The sequence below is a fragment of the Tyto alba genome, unplaced genomic scaffold (genome assembly GCF_018691265.1).
Source record: "Tyto alba isolate M040663 unplaced genomic scaffold, T.alba_DEE_v4.0 Super-Scaffold_11, whole genome shotgun sequence".
Classification (NCBI taxonomy): domain Eukaryota; kingdom Metazoa; phylum Chordata; class Aves; order Strigiformes; family Tytonidae; genus Tyto; species Tyto alba.
Window position 1 is genome coordinate 4,073,905 of NW_024881273.1, and position 12,388 is coordinate 4,086,292.

Sequence of the window (12,388 nt, forward strand, 5' to 3'; positions counted from 1 at the left end):
GGCTGCACCGCACAGCAGCAAGCGTGGGATGAGCGGGGGGTAGTGCTCCCTCGCCACTGCCAGTGGAGAACAGCACTTACAGCACTGCTCCAGACACCAATTTGCAGAAGAAATAAATATATCCCACAGATCAGGGCAGCAAAGATCACAGTTCAATGCTACACTGAGCATGTGTATGTACTGAGTGCCAGAACCTCCCCTAGAACTCCTCCAAAGCAAAACAATAACTGTAATAAACACAGCAGCCTCCAGAAGGGACAGATTTAGCCAGTCTCAGATAATAGGATGTGCCTGGGGCTCAGTGGTATCCTCTTCACCTATCCACCAAAACATGAGACAGCACTAATGCAAAACCTATCCCTAATACACCTGATATTGCATAGTAGTCAGCCACCTCAACACAGAAGAGCTCCACCACCTCCTGGGATGTTTCCAACACCCTCCCAGAGCACAAGTGCATCTTGTGGGGTCCTGCTGCTCCTAAAACCAGCTTCCCTGGCAATGGCAGCTGCACTTTTGCACACTCGGATGCGCAGGACTGCAAACAGCAGGGTATTTTACAGGAGCAACCAGCCCCACAAAATATCATGTTCCCAGCTCCGAGGGGCAGCCTGAAAAATGAAGCAGCTTCCAGAGCTGTAAATTAAAATGGGGATTCAAACCAAGGAGAGTGGCCCAGGAGCTGCTGGGCCAAACCTGGCTCCCAGAAAGGTTGGCCAGTCATCAAGCCAAGCAAAGCGAGGGGATTGCTGTGGCTACGCTGGCTTCAGGCCCAGGGCTGGGGCTGCATTTGTCTGCTGCATGCAACTGGATCAAGACCTTCACCGTGGGGCTGGTAACACCAGTGGTCCTTAGGCAAGGAGGACTGGGGCAGTCTGACCCTTCTGCAAATGCTTCCAGTCCCAGCTGCAAGGGGGTCAGCTCCTTCAGAGGCATCTGCAGTCCAGCTCTGCCACTCTTGCCATCACAGGAGAACAGAGGTTTTTTCCCTTCCCCCTCAAAAAAGGTCCCACAAATCTTTAAGAAATAAATCACATAGTGCTTTTGTGAAAATTTAATACCTGGCATTAGTAAGGAGCTGCCAAGACACTCTTATTTTTGAGACAGAAAACAGTCTTTTCAGAAATCCCAGTGTAGTAAATTAATCCCAGGAGGTAACAGACTGAGCTTTTGCTACTGTAAATAGACTTTTTCATTATTTTGGAGCATTTGGAGGCCAAAAGACTGTCCCAATATATTGGAAAGTATAAGTAACTGTCTCACTTCTCTGCAGAAGAGGAACATTAAACAAGTAGAGCAAGACAGATTGATTAGTTCTTCCATTTAGCTGGCAGGGTCTAAAGAGTGACTGTTGTTGCCACCTTCACTTGTTTCTCTTTCTGGGGAGGGAGGACACACATCCCAAAGCCCCCCCACAGGTGACGGTAAGAGCTGACACCAGGAGGACAAGGGTCCAGGTTCATGTTCTCAGCAGCTCCAGGGAAGTCAAACACACGGGGCTGGTAACCCCCAACGGGAGCTGAGGAGCTGCCCCAGGGTTTGGTGGGTTTTTTTGTTTCTCTCAGCTAGACACAGTTGTCTCTCTTGGCTAGACACTACAAGGTGACACTTAAGCAAGTTGCAATGGGAACTATAAATGGTTTTTCAAAATCCTGCTCATACATTTTTTTTTTTTTTTTTTTTAAATTAGGAGGTACAAGTGCCTCCTGCCTTATAGCAGGGTGATGCACATGGTTTGTCCTAGGCAGGAAATGATTTTGGGGAACTTTAAGCCCTTTCTGCTGCATTGAATTCAGCAGTACAATGAATAACACGCAGCACAATAAGCATTCTCATGTCTTGGCTCTGAAATGAATGCATCAGTCTGGCCTCCTGTGCAGTAAATGTGCATTTAGGAGACAGCTTGCTGCAAACAGACCTTTCTAAGAAGCACAGAGTAGTTACAGACATTCACTGCACATTTATGGACTTCATTAAATTACTAGTGTAGAGTAATTCAGCTGAATGGCCATAGGATTGCAGTGGTTTTTTCCCCACTGTGGTAAGATGTCTGGCACAGTCCTTTTTGTTTCAAGACAAACGCTGGTTTACAGTTGGACTTGATCTTAAAGGTCTTTTCTAACATAAACGATTCTATGATTGAGACAAAAGTTTAGTTTCACTGAGCCATCTTTTTTGTCTCTTCCCCCCTCCTTTCTTAAATTGTGATAGAGAGATGCCAAACAACTTATAGAAAGCTCATATAATTCTGGAAAAGTTTAAGAATTATTTCAGCATGAAATCAGAGTAAGAAGCTATGCAAGATTGGTAATGGTTAACAAAGATTGACTGTGAAGCTGCTCAGTAGGAAAGTATGAGCTCAAGAGCCATGAGGCTATAAGCAATCTATAAAGCCAAGAGGGAAGGGAATATCACAGGGGAGTGGATGAGCCAGGCCAGGTGAGGGGAGCTGTGCCTGACACGAGCTGCGTGGAGTGACTTCAGATAAACTGCATGAGTCAAGACCTGATCCCAAAGTCCTCGTTTCAAACATTAACCCAGTGACAAAACCAAAAATCTGCAATTCCCGCTTTAACAAGGGATTGGAAGCAGGGAAAACCAGAAGCTCAAAGTTCAAGACTATCCTGAATAGGATTTGGGGTCAAAAGCAGCCCTTCCTCTCACCTTCCCTCTCTGTGCCTAGGCAGGGCAAAACACTTTCCTCTCTCCAGCCTGGGAGGACCTGCTGTCCTGTACCAGTAACAACCCTCATTTCAAGTGTCACCCCCATTTCTTCCATGTACTGTGCACACACAACAGGCCACCCTGCTCTGGGCACAGAGCCTGGCTCTGCACACAAAAAAGCCAAACAGCTGCCAGACCTCCAACATCAGGGAGTCCGGTGGGGTGGGGGGGGTCAGACCCCAGCAGGGCAGGCTCATTGGCACGACTTTACCAGGGCAATGGGTCCAGCAGAGCCCCAGGGGTTTGAAGACCCTGCTGCAAGGCCAGGCATAGCAGCCCCACGCCCGCCCACCCGCCCTCCTGACAAGCAGCAGCTGTACCGGGTACAAGAGCTCAATATCCACCTATTTAGCAGTACTGCAGAAAGTGCTTTTAAACTGCATGTTTTCCACCAGCTTCACATTCCCCCACCCCGACTTCTCAATTTCCCTGGGCTCTCAGTATCATTTTCAAGGGCCTGTTTGGCAAACGATGTCAGGCAGATTGCAAATAACGTCACCCTATTTCCTTTCACTAGTATTTTTACTGACATCCTTTGCACAGCACAGTGCTGATGCCACCGTTCCCATCTCCTAGGTTCTCTAGCAGACACCCAGACACCTCCTCATGCTGTCTCAGGGATTAAGAAGACTTCCCAGAGGTCAGAAAGCCCCTATCCCATCTTTTTCCCCATCCCTCCTCAAAGCCTGCTTTGACTTGCAGTCTGCAAAGGGTGCTGTGTGAGAACCACCGAGCAGAAGAGATGAGCTTTGGCTTTGATTTGGGTGAAGAGAAGCAGCTTCTCATACGTCAAGCACAAAAAAAAAAAAAAAACAAAAAAAAAAAAAAAACAAACAAAAAAAAAAATAACAGAGGGATCAAGCATTTCTGCACTAGTGCACCCACAGTGTGAACAACACATCAGTGCACCCCAACGTGCGTTCACGAGCAACATGAACGTGGCTTCTCACCTGTACATAAATGGAAGCACATGAAGACACTTAAGAAGCATTTGAAGGGAAACGTGCAACTGTCAGCTCTGCAGTCTGCAAAACTCAGTTCATCTTCAGGGAGGAGCTGGCAGTTATCGCTAATAGCTGGAACTAATTCACCATTGTTTGGTAACACAAGAGACACTTAAAGCAAACCAATCCTCTAAGTGCATCTCAGCATCAGCAGAGCTATAGAACAACACCCCAGTGTTGTGGGTACCCCAACCCTCCTCCTCATTCATTCAGAAAGACACATCTTAACTGTTCATAAAGATATTTGTTTTAGTGACGTTGGTTCACGTTTTCCTGGGACTTAAGGAGTTTTTCAACTTCAATTACTGCATCATGTTAGAGATGATAAACTCTTATCTGCAAATAATTAAAAACAGTAATTTGGGATTATCTTTAATTAATGAGGAAAAAGGCACAGTGTCTCCAGTCCCTGAATGCTAGTCTGTGGTTATGTCACAAATTATTTTTTAATTGTTTAGGCTGAAAACTGTCTCCTCCCCTCATGAGTTATCACCCACTGCTCCTCAAGGATTCAGCTGGACCCAAGCAACCTACACCAACTTCCAGGCTGCGGCTACAAATGAGTTTTCATTATTTTAGATCCTCATTCACATACAAGGTTACAAGTAGAGGCATTGTATGCATGTGCTGATTAGAAATCTGATTTTGCGGGACATGACAAGCACCATCAGTCAAGGGGAGTTTTCCCATTGACAAAGGTATAATCATTCTCCCATCAGCTTCAGTGGGAAGCATGCATAGCTCCGTGGTTTCCCTTCCCAGGGATCCCAGCCAGCTGTCATTTGGTTTCAATTTAAGTGGATTCACACCCATTGACTTTAATGTGGCTTTGAAATTCAGGTTCAAGTGAATCAAGCTAAGCTGTGAGCAATATATATCACAAATCAAGACATCTTGCCTTCTTTCCTATCAGTATTAATCAAAGAAAAATACCCCAGGTCCTTGGAAAGTTCATTATTATATTCGTAAGGCTAGATTCATTCACAGGAATAGTCCTCGTCCTCTAATTAAATCCCACTTCAGCAGATGTTAAAGTTTTCCAGCAAATGGCAGCCTGTGCTCTCCAAGCACAGTCAGAAGAAACTTACCTCTCCAAAAGCCAGCGTGGCCTGCGGGAGTATCCTCAGCCCTTTGGGTTACAAGATCATAGGACAAGAGAGTGCCTTCCAGCTTTATATTTTACACGTGATGCAAAATAATATACCAGTTGATCACTGGGGTGCTGCTATTGCTTCTGCATAAGCGCATGAAATGAATCCCTCCTTTTCATACAAAGAACATACACACAAATAGCACTTCCACCCATTAACAACCCTCTTTCTATAGGTGCAGGTATGCCTGTAATTTCTAGATCACCCGCTAGCAGACTTGGTCTGATTCAAGCTATGATATTCAACCAGCTGTACAGGACCACTCAGGAATTTTAGCCTGTCATTACCCACAATATTCAACCTGGCCGACGTCAAAAGCATACAGGCTTTTTTAAAAATCAAATGCACAAGGAATCTAAGAAAACTCTATGAGAAAGAAAATATTGCCTTTGCTTTCATTGCCAGGTGGGGAGCCATCCCCAGGCAGAGCCGCCCAGCTGCCTGCAGCATCCTCTGTACCAGGAGCTGGTCCCCAGGGTCCCCCAGACAGTGGGGAGCACTTACACAGCAGCTCCCAGAGAGCGTCTCCCACCTTCAGCCCTTGCTGAGGATCAGCATCTCAAACGTGCTTCCCAAGGACGGCAGGCATGAAAAAACAGACCGATGTCCTTCAGGAGCCAGACCCCAAGGAAGGTGTTACCAGGTGTGCCCGTGCTCCAGCTCAGCCCTACCTGTCCCCCCAAGGCAAGCAAAGAGGAGGGGGCTAGCTAGGGGCTGCTAATAAAGCCCACTCCTGTTTTGCTCAATCACCCAGAACTGGGCTCAGCTGGCAGCTCAGCTGTTAATAATGTGAAACTTCAACCTCCTGCTGCTTTTTTACGAAGATTGGCTATTCCAAGGTGTTCCCTGTAAATCTTTCTCTTCTGTCTCACAGCCCTTCTCCCCTGGCAGATGTAGAAGCCCTGACAGAGCAGGGTTTGCACAGGGGTCCCGTCCAGAGCCCGGACCTCTGCCAGCAGCACAGGATAACATGCAGTGGGATTTGTCTCGATTGCCCTGGAGTGGGCAAGCAGATGCTCTGCTGCAGATCTCTTGATGGGAAATAAAAAGCACTGCTCCCACCGAGGCCCTGCTGTGCTGCAAAAGGGAGCAGAGGTGTCAGCCACCACTTTCTTGGCTAATTTCCACATCAGGGATGCACCTTCTGCAGACACAAATTCCCACTGCGGTGTGAACGAATGCAGAATTGTGTTTTATACCCAGCCAACTGATGGCAACTTTTCCTCTCTAACATCATATGTATAATTCATCATACAGTGACATTTCAGGGCATATCAACTCTGTCGCTGCTACCGTGTCACAACTTTGCAGGTTCAAGAAGTGTCTGTTCCTTGGCATTTCTCTTCCCTTCCCAGCTGCCATGTTTCAGCATTCAGCCATTTCACTGTACATCATTAAACTCCCGCTACACTGCAGCCCAAAGATGGCTGCACATCGCAATGCCAAAAAAAATCCCTTTGTACATCAGCCTGTAGTTCTTGTAAAGCACTGGGAGGCTGGGGGAAAGGTACCATCATAAATCAACGTTCAGTTGGAGATCTGTGTGGCGATTACAAAACCAAGTCCCAGGTTAATGGATAAAACAATATATGCACTTTAATGAACTAACAGATTGCCGACTGTGCAATTTTATGTTTGTATTTACAACTGTGCGATGTCCCTTGGCATCAAAGCTCAGATCACAACAGAAACCAGAGATATGGTCGGAGCAGGATGATTTGTTTATGTCTTGCCCTAATGGACATTTGCCCACGTGTAGGACGATAACATCTACATGGATCTGTGGTGTTCGTGGGCCACCCCTGATTGTTGTGTGTCAGTGTGTTTAACTCACCAACACAGTGAGTACAGGGATTTATTAACCACCCCAAGCCCACCTCGCTCTGTTGAAGAAGTAGCCCCTGGCACAAAGTTGAGGCCAGGTTACTGATGTCAGACAGGTTTTTCCTTGCACTTGCCTTGAATCCCAGCTGTTTTTTTCTAGGTTAGTGTTAGGAAACCAGCAGCAATGCCTTGTTGTAGAGTCCCATGGAGACATGGAAACCACGAGCCTTGGTGCAGAGTCCCCTCGCTCTCCCTTATTTTGCCTTCTCCCTACCTGACGTAGAATCCTGTACCCAGGCACACACACCTCAGTGCTTGGTTTGTTTGGGGCAGGTGGTCCCCATCCCTCCACGTGGGAAGCAGGACCCTCATGCAGCACCAAATGCATGTGGGAGCGTGGAAAACAGGCATGGGAACCAGCTGCAAAAATCCCACTTCTGGGCTGGCTCCAGTTTATGGGCCAGGCTCCATATGTTCAGTCTTTCTCTTAATCTCCAGCCTATTTGTACTCGTCAGGTGCCGCAATCAATGCCTGATCAAAGCCCTGACCCGCTGGTCAGTGGCCACACCTGAAATTTCTTGCCACTACAATCATATTTCAACTGCCTGCTGCTCCCTTCAGGGCTATAAGTGAGAAAAGAGAGAATATATGTTGATTTAGCAGTAAATACAACTGTTTAAATCAAAATCTGAAGCTGTCTTGTAGGAACAGCACTAGAATTTGATCATTGGTGACTAAAAAAAGGTTGTAAGAAGCAACTCTTCATGTACCCTCCCATATAGAAGAAGGGATGAGATCTTGGTTTCCAAAAAGGTTTTTGTGGAGTCACATCCTTAGGAAAATAGCTGGCCACCAACCCCAAGCCTTACCTTGCTTCTTACTAGCTTTGCCTGTCACGGAGGGGATGGACTGGGTTTGCTTCTGGAGAGATATGACTTGCTGCTGAGGGACAAAGCAGGTCTCTGTCACAAAGCAAACCTCACAGACGAGTGGTCAGGAACACAAGAGCCTTGCTGCCCTGGGCACATCAGGCTTTAAGTATTTTGTGGGTCTGCACTGAAGAAATCCCAGAGATGAAAGGAGCACTCATCATCATGCACAGGGAGAGGGTGCCACAGGGCAGGACTGGGCTGCCTGTGGATAAGCTATGCCATGGTGTGGGCAGAAAGGAGGCTTCTTTCCTGTAAAAACATCCATCACACCTTCCAGTCGCTCTGGCAAGTGCTAAATGGAGGATTTGATTTCTGGTACCCAAATCCTGCAGACAGACGTGCGTATAAACAAGCTGATGTTTTTACTTGTTTCGCTCTGCCACGCTTGAAGCTGAATCCACCATGTCTCTCCAGCACAATACTTTATTATTAATAAATTAATAAAAAGAATTGAGGGAAAATCACTCTCTGGGGAGAGGTAGAAACTTTAATTTAGCAGCTAAAGGCTTGGCTGCACCAGCTGGAAATTCCTGGAGTTATGAACATGAGGTAATTCTGACGTAGGTGAGATGTGAAGGTGGAGTATGTCCTCAGAGAAGGGTTCAGAGCCTCCCTGGCACCTCGGGCTGCACCTCCTGCTCTGCCACAGCAGAGATGGTCACCCCCAAAACGCCTCCAGCCCCTCTGTCCCCCAGGAGCTCCCACCGGACAGACGTCTGGCTCTGTCCTGCTGGAGCTCAGCCCTCCAGCCTGGAGAAGTCACCCTGGGAGAGGGAGACCAATGTGAAGGCTGCAGCGCTGCTGTTTGCTGTCACAAGGACACACAGATGTCCTCTTCAGGACCGGGGCATGAAGGTCACCCACCAGCTTTTATGCTTTTATTTGGAAACGGGACAAAGCTCGGGAGCAATTATGATTTGTGCTGTAGCAGCACACACAAGAGAGCAGCCTTGTGGTTAAAGGCTTAGATCTGGATTTCATCTCAGCTCTGCCACATGTTCTTTGCATGACCTTTGTCAAGCTGTTTAATTGCTCCGTGCCTGGGCTGGTTGGCTGCAAATGAGGGAATGGTTCTTTTCTACCATTCCTTATCTCGCTTGTCTAACTCACATCTAATTTTGGTCCGGCAGCTCTCTCTGACCATTCATGTGCAGCTTTATGGGTCTACAAGGAATCCTCCAATTTCCCTTAATAAAGGAGACGAGCAGATGAATCACCTGCAGATGAAGAGCTTCCCTTGCTAAAGCAGCTCAGCTTGTTTAGTCCAGCAGAAGAGAACAGAGGAGGTACAACAGGGCAACTGGCCATTGCTCACAATGGAGCATCGCGGGCACTGCCCCTGTCTCAGACCCGACTGCTGGGGCTGCTGGCTGAAGGGAGTGGGGGGGATACACATGTACCCCCTGGGAATAAATAGTGGGAAAAGCTGGCACTCTCAGAGAGGGGTCAGCAGTAGAAGCAGACAGGGGAGTATTCAATTTTTATTAATTGAGATCCCTTTCCAGTGAGCTGTCAGCAAAGATCACACGCGGTTATGCCCAAAGACCATTGCAGAGTTTATACATCCTGGCCAAATATACACATACAAATACATATATGTATACATATTTGTACAGGGTGGTGTACTTGGCAGCATGGGATAACTCAAGAGAGGTTTAAGAGGGGCTGGTGGATTACCAGGGACTTATAGTGGGCTCCTGGCCTCAGAGGCCTCCAGATGCTGATCCATATATATAATGTTCCCAGTCCTGCATCATTGCTTGGCACCATGTATCACGCAGCTGATCTTCCAAACCCTCCCTGGGCCGCAGCCTTGCAGTGCACGGCAAGCACGCAGCCTTGCTCTGCCGCAGTTAAAATCCACAGCTTCCCCAACTCTCTGCTGAGCTGTGTTTTCCATTTACCACAAAGCCATCTTTTTTTTTGTTGTTTTTTTTTTTTTTCTACTTTATTTTATTTTAACTTTAATATAATAATCTTTAAGAACACTGTGTCTTCGACTGGGTTCAGCATTTGAAAGGGACCTTGTGGTACTATTGGCTTTAATCAGACTTCTGGTAAAAATGTTATTTTTCTTTTCTCTAACTGTTCCCTTGTTAAACTGCTGCTTCTCCACTTCCCAAATAGTGGCAGGTTCTGGTGAACAAAGCACTGTGGAGAAAAATGTGATGCACCCATCTTTCTTGAAGGCTCCTAGGTTATGAAATAGATGCCATTCTGGGTTGTGGACAGCAGCCTGCAAGTGGCTGGTCTGATGTTAGAGGAGGGGGCACATGCAGCTAATACAGACTCAGAATGATCTCTCTGTGCCCCACTCACATGAAAAATTACTGTTTAAATACCCAGATTTGCACAATGAAGCATGACGGCAGGAGTTTTACGGACTTCTTTTCCACTCAAAATTGCCCCTCAGCTTTGATTTGTAACAGAGATTTTTGTGTCTCTGGTGTGACCAAAAGATAACCATGCTCCCTACAAAGGCCCCCCCTCCTCCAAAGCCCGTGCCCAGGTTGTGTTGCTGCCTGGAAGCGGAGGATGCAGCCAGAGCTGGTGTTTGTCTGGTGCTTCCCCAGTGAAGGCAAGATTTCCATTTTATACTTCAGCAAGCAAATGCCATTCCTGTTCATTTCAATCGGGGAGCAGCTAAATAAGAGGTAGCTCAAGTGAGGATAATTGCTGGCTGGTAAATAGAGGAGGCAGAACTATTCTGGCAGACAGTGCATTTATAAATTGAGTCCCTCACGGTTATTATATGACAATTCTACATGAACTTTCCATTTTCAGCAGGGTTTCTTGTAAAACCTTGGTAAAACTTCCCCAGGAGGAGGTCCAGGAGCACCTTGCCTTCCGAGCACGGCTGAGCTGAGGGCTGGCAGCGGGGCTGCCCGCGGGCTCCGAGCCCTGGCACTCCTGCCATGAGCTCCACGGGCACGAGCGAGGAGGGGGCTCTGCCGAGCCTGACCAGAGTCTTCTTCTCTGGGCCTGATCCAGAAAACACGGGTGACAATGGGAGCTGGTCCTCTGGCTTTGCTGAGCTCTGGATCAGGTCCTCGGTTTGAAACGGAGGACACAGCTGGCCTAACCCAGGCTGCAGTTTTGTGAGCTGACAGAGGGAGAGGAGCATCCAATTCTCAAGGAAATAAAACCCACGTAAAGCTTAAACAACGGCTTTGGGACCAGCCTCAGGTTTTTGTCTCCAAGAATACCTACTGGCTTGCAGAGCAACCTGGCAGCTTTCCTTCTCTGTATAACACGCAGCTTGGAAGATGACAGCAGTGATAACATGGGATTCCTCAGCAGATATCGAGTGCCAGCTAGAGAGCAGTATCCATCCCCTGTGACAGCTCTCGGAGTGAGCGGGACAAATGCAAATCACATCCAGTTTTGTGGCTGCAACTCCTGTGTAGTCTGCCAGCCGGAGCTGGCATCGTGTTGTAATCTGTTGAGCAAAGTGCCTCAGACAGCGGTAGATCAGGGCTCCACATGGGAGAATCATTTTCGAAACAAGTTATGAGTTACATTATCCTCGCTTGTTCAGGACCAGCTTAAGGAGAAGAGCTGCCTGAAATTGGATATGACAAAGCAGCACCAGTTTCCCTGTTTCGTGTTGCTGTGGGAAGTGTGATTTCTTTTTAGCCCAGAGAAATGTTAAATAGAGAGGTAGCCTGAGCTGATGTAAACCCATCAGAAGACTGTGATTGGAAAAAAAATCCCCCATCACAAGGTCTGCAGTGGATCTGAAAAGGTTGGATCCAGCTGGAAGTCTTCCAGAGTCACCCAGAGCAGGAAATCCTGACCTAGGATTTGGGATTGATGGGAATCTGAAGTGGGGTCACCCGTCATTTCCATTGTGCCAAGCAGTCCCAGCGAGATGCTGACATGGGAGCAATTTTGATTGCATTTTCAACATTTCTCAAAGGTGCAGTGTTCAGATAACATCTCTTAGCATTTTGTGCACCTAAACAGACAAATTAATTAGGACAACTACTCAAGTTCCAACTCCCTGGGTTCTAGTCTGCTGGCCACGAGAGCATGCTGGGGTTAAGAATTGATTTAACTACAAAACAGGGGATGAGAAACAGGAAAGATCCCTACCCCAGTTACAAAACCTGTGCATGGCTAAGCTGGAATTTGCTCTCAGGTCAGTGGAGGAGCCAGACTCTCCTGGAAAAGGATTCCTGTGACTTGTGCCTCAGGCCCTGTGGGACTCCTTTTTTGCAATAAGCCAACTGGGCTTGACACACGCTGCTTTGCTCAACTTGCTATTGAAGCAGAAGGGGCCGTTCCAGCTACCCACCCTAGAAAGTCAGTGACATCTAATTCACTTCTATACAAAGGCTTTTGGAGGCATGGCATATGGAAGGCGCTGTAAAAATCCATCTTCTGCTCTATAACCCATGTCACTGCACGAGCTAATTGCCTATCAATATGCCAGGTTTTTATAAGGCAATTCATTCTTCTGTACTCGAAGGAGCATACTGTGGAAGTAGAAAATAAGAGAGTTTCTTTGTTGTTTTCTAGCTTATTTTAAAGATTCTTGAATTCATGTTTGCTTGTTTTACCTGTGTTTTTAAAGCATTCCTTGGCCCATGTGGCATCCTGGTACAATACTGAGTATTGAATGAGAAATGTGGCTGTGCTGTGTCTGAGGAGCTGGTGCTAAAGGAAACAGAGACAAATTTAAAAACTAGCAACTGTGTTTCCTCAGAGGAAAAAGAAGATTTTTTTTTTATGTGCTCAAGTGCAACAGCA